General features: G+C 45.5%; 1 pseudogene; it reads left to right on the top strand.

Moving 5' to 3' along the window:
* The first annotated feature begins 2,230 nt into the window (after positions 1 to 2,230).
* Positions 2,231 to 2,349, top strand: LOC134944070 (5S ribosomal RNA; annotated as a pseudogene).
* Positions 2,350 to 4,972: the final 2,623 nt, after the last annotated feature.

Genomic DNA, 4,972 nt, shown 5'->3' on the forward strand with positions numbered 1-4,972 from the left:
CTGGGAGTGTATCTTAGCTTAGCAGAAGTGCGAACGATAGGATCGCATAGCGGCTACAAAATTATTTTGTGCAGCTTCAGAGTAGCTCCAGACCTACTCCTAGCTTGCGATCAATGCAGACTATTTAGTTCCTTTTTTGACGTCACGAACATGCCCTGCGTTCGGCCAGCCACGCCTGCGTTTTTATCTGGCACGCCTGCGGTTTTCCGCTCACTCCCTGAAAACGGTCAGTTGACACCCAGAAACACCCACTTCCTGTCAATCACTCTGCGGTCAGCTTCACTAGACCTTGTGTGAAACTACATCGTTCGTTGTAATAGAACGATACGCGTGCGCATTGCGCCGCATACGCATGCGCAGAACTGCTGGATATTTGCCTGATCGCTGCGCTGCGAACGAAAGCAGCTAGCGATCAACTCGGAATGACCACCTATGTGAGAGTAGATCTCACCAGCAGCACTTTGCACACCCAAAGGGAGATGTATCAAGATATGGGGCCGGATTCTTTACATTTTTTAAAGGGGCAATCACTTACAAGGCAAAACCATTGCCCCTTTAAAAAAAATCTGAGAAAAGGATTTACCTGTAGGTAATAACAATCCTATTTTCTCTTACGTCCTAGGGGATACTGGGAATCCCTTTAGTACCATGGGGAAGTACCAAAGCTCCCAAACTGGGTGGGAGAGTGCTGAGGTACCTGCAAAACTGATTGACCAAACTGAAGGTCCTCAGAAGCCAAAGTATCGAACTTGTAAAACTTAGCAAACGTGTTCAAACCCGACCAAGTAGCTGCTCGGCAGAGCTGAAAAGCCGAAACACCACGGGCAGCCGCCCAAGAGAAATCCACCGACCTAGTAGAGTGGGCCTGAACAGATTTCGGAATCGGCAAACCTGCCGTGGAATAAGCATGCTGGATAGTGAGCATGATCCAGCGTGCAATGGACGGCTTTGAAGCAGGACACCCAATTTTATTGGGATCCTAAAGAACGAACAGCAAGTCCGATTTCCTGTGATGAGCCGTTCTCTTCACATATACCTTCAAAGCCCTAATGACATCCAAAGACTTTGAAGTAGCAGAGGCGTCCGTAACAGCCGGAACCACAATAGGTTGGTTGATGTGAAACGCGGACACCACCTTAGGAAGAAATTGCTGATGAGTCCTGAGTTCAGCTCTGTCCTCATTCAAAATTAAGTAGGGGCTCTTGTGAGACAACGCCCCCATCTCCGTCACACATCTTGCTGAAACCAAGGCCAATAGTGTGACGGTCTTCCATGTAAGGTACTTAACGGCTACCTCCTGCAACGGTTCAAACCAGTCTGATTGAAGGAACTGCAGTACCAAATTAAGATCCCAAGGTGCTGTATGAGGCACAAAGGGAGGTTGTAAGTGCAGAACACCTTTCAAGAACGTCTGGATCTCAGGGATAGAAGCCAATTGTTTCTGAAAGAAAATAGACAACGTCGAAATCTGAACTTTAATGGAGCCTAGGCGTAGGCCCACAACCACTCCCGATTGCAGAAAAAGCAGGAAACATCCCAGATGAAATTCCACAGCAGACTATTGTCTGCTCTCACACCAAGAGACATATTTCTTCCAAATACGATGGTAATGTTTAGACGGTACCCCCTTTCTGGCTTGGATCATAGTCGGGATGACCTTGTCAGTAATCCCTCTCCTGGTTAGAATCAACCTTAGACGAACGGCCCATGCTGCAGAAGATCCTCTCGAAGAGGCAGAGGCCACGGATCTTCGATCTCGAGAAGATCCGCATACCAGGCCACGAGCAATGAGGATTGCTTGAACCTTTTCCCTTTTTATTCTTTTTAGAATTCTTGGGATCAGAGGAATGGGAGGAAACAAGTACACCAGCCGGTATACCTGTCACAGTGATCTATATATTTTTTGAATCAGGATTTATTAGAATCCAAACAAGAGAGGATTCAAAGGGACCCACTGTAATCTTATATAACAATCTAATTGTAATTACTTTCCGTTTATCCTTGCCATATTTTTTCTTCTTGCTGTTCTTCCTTCTGTGAACTCTCATCCACGATTCAGGGGAGCGTGTCCCCTCAGGAGACACGTCTCTTCAGTCTAACGTGGACAGCAGATTCACACTTATTTATCTACTACTACTCTTTTCTCCACGCATTCTTAGCATTTCCTTTCCGTGGAGGAATCCATCCTCCCGTTTCGGTGCACTCTCATTGGTGCTACAGGGTCAAACCTTCCTAATACCATACCCCTACGTTCACACCCAATCTCGTCCGATCTTGGAAGCTAAACGGAGGTGGGCTGGGTCAGTACCTAGACGGGTGACCTCTAGGGAATACCCAGTGAAGTAGGGAGGCTATCTTCCCTGTGGAAACCACACCAACAGCAGTATCACCACTTATACTTCATCCTCTTACCCATTTATTTCTATTCATTATTCTTTTCATTAATTACAGTGGTTAATTGTTAGAAGTGTTACCTAGTGTGTGGGTTCTCCCACTCACGAATGTAACCCAATTTAGGGCTACTTCAATTCAAACACAGTTTGCACAGATCTTGGGCAGATGGAAGCAGCTTAATATGTGGCTATCTTCCAATATGCACTTATCCAGGTATAATTAAGATCTGGACATTCCTTTATTTTGGGAGACCTATTTCTCCAGTCGGCATATCCACGGGAGTGTTATGTTTAACTTGTTGTGTTTAGTCCCCTTGCATTTTAAAGTGTAGACAATAAAGACTTCATCATTAATTTTCAGACACATTACTTGTTAATTAACATCTAGTTTACCACAAGAGTGCGCCCAAACAAGAGTCATACTTTTCTCTTTTCGTACGTATATCCCCCCTTTTTTTGACTCTGGGCGCACCGCCACACGGACGCATAGCAATTGCTAAAATCTAGCATTATTGTCCATCTCTGGCCCCTATAAGATTACCTATGTAGTTTTGAATCTAGGTCGGTGCAGGATCAAAAATCCTTCTTTTTTGTACACCCACGGAGTTGTCAGGGCGTCTACTGCTACTGCCTGTCAGTCCCTGGACCTGGAACAATACCGCTTGAGCTTCTTGTTGAGTCGAGAGGCCATCATGTCGATTTGTGGATACCCCCACTGATGTGTTAACCACCGGAACACCTCGGGGGGAGACCCCATTCGCCCGGGTGCAGATTGTGTCTGCTGATGAAGCCTGCTTCCCAGTTGTCTACTCCCGGAATGAAGATCGCCGACAACGCCACAGCGTATTTTTCCACCCAGAGGAGAATTCTTGACACCTCTGACATTGCGGCTCTGCTTTCCATTCCGTCCTGTCGGTTTATGTATATTACCACCATCACATTGTCCGACTGGACCTGAATGGCCTGATTCTGAAGAAGAGATGAGGTCTGCAAAAGGGCGTTGTAGATAGCCCTGAGTTCCAGGGTGTCTATTGGAAGGATGACTTCCTGACTTGACCATCTTACCTGAAACTGTACCCCCTGGGTGACTGTTCCCCAACCTCTGAGGCTTGTGTCTATGGTTAGCAGAATCCAATTCTAAATCCTGAACTGAGCCTGTAGCCACCACAGGAGGAAGATCCTGGCTTTTGGTGACAGACGAATCCGCTGGTGCATGTGAAGATGCGATCTGGACCATTTTTCCAACATATCGAGCTGGAAGGGCCTAGCATGAAACCTTTCCATACCGAATTGCTGAGATTAGGGTCGGCTTCAAGATGGCCCGAACCATTGACTGGATTACCACTGCCTTTTCCAAAGGAATTAATACTTTCTGAGACTCTGTGTCCAGTATCATTCCAGGAACTGAAGTCTCTGCATTGGTTCTAGGTGAGATTTTGGCAGGTTCAGAATCCACCCATGATCCAGGTGGTTGAGAGGGTAATGTTCTCCAACAGCTGTTCCTTGGACGGTGCCTTTATCAGAAGATCTTCCAAGTACGGAACTATGTTCACTCCCTGTCTGCGGCGCAACATCATCATCTCTGCCATCACCCTCGGTGCCATGAAGAGACCAAATGGCAGGGACGTAGATAAGCCTGATGAGGCGGCCAGATCGAAATGTGAAGGTACGCATCCTTGACATCCAGAGACGCTAGGAATTCCCCCTCCTCCAGACCTGAGATTACCACTCTCAATGACCCCATCTTGAATTTGAACACTTATAAGTATGGGTTCAATGACTTGAGGTTCAGAATCGGTCTTACCTAACAGTCTGGTTTCGGAACTACAAACAAGCTGGAATAGTAACCCTTGTTTTGTAGATGAGGTGGAACTGGAACAATGACCTGGGTCTGTAACAGTTTTTGAATGGCGTCGTGTAAGTTTACTCTCTCATCTTGTGAAACTGGTAAGCCTGATTTAAAGAATCTGTGAGGTGGGAGCTCCTGGAACTCCAGTCTGTAGCCCTGGGATATAAGGTCTATGACTCAGGAATCCTGGCATGATCCTGTCCAGATGTGACTGAAGAATTTTAGCCGGGCTCCCACCCAGTGGCGCACCCAGGGGGGGTTTCCGAGTACCCAGAAACCCCCCTCCACTAAAAAAAAAAAAAAAAAAAATTTTTTTTTTTTTTTTTTTTTAGCTGCATGAGTATTATTAATGACTGTCTAGTGTCCTCTGCAGCCTGCTGTCTTCCTGGTGGCACTTGTAAGTGCAATAAAAGTTTACTTTATTTTAATTATAGTACATATATATCCATGTGCATACATATATACACATGTATCTAGCCTCTATACTGTGATCCCCCATGTGGAAGGAATTGCTGCAGTTAGAGACCTGCTATTGCAATATAATCAACATTCTGAGATCCATATTGATTGCTTATTACAAATGTTGGAATTGGTCTTAAAGAGAAATTTCTTTATGTTTGATAATACGTTTTTTCTTCAAATAACTGGGTGTGCCATGGGGTCTTCTGTGGCCCCCAGTTATGCTAATACTTATATGTTTGATGTGGAAAAATCATTTTCATCTGTTGTT

This window comes from Pseudophryne corroboree, chromosome 1 (genome assembly GCF_028390025.1).
Source record: "Pseudophryne corroboree isolate aPseCor3 chromosome 1, aPseCor3.hap2, whole genome shotgun sequence".
Lineage (NCBI taxonomy): Eukaryota > Metazoa > Chordata > Amphibia > Anura > Myobatrachidae > Pseudophryne > Pseudophryne corroboree.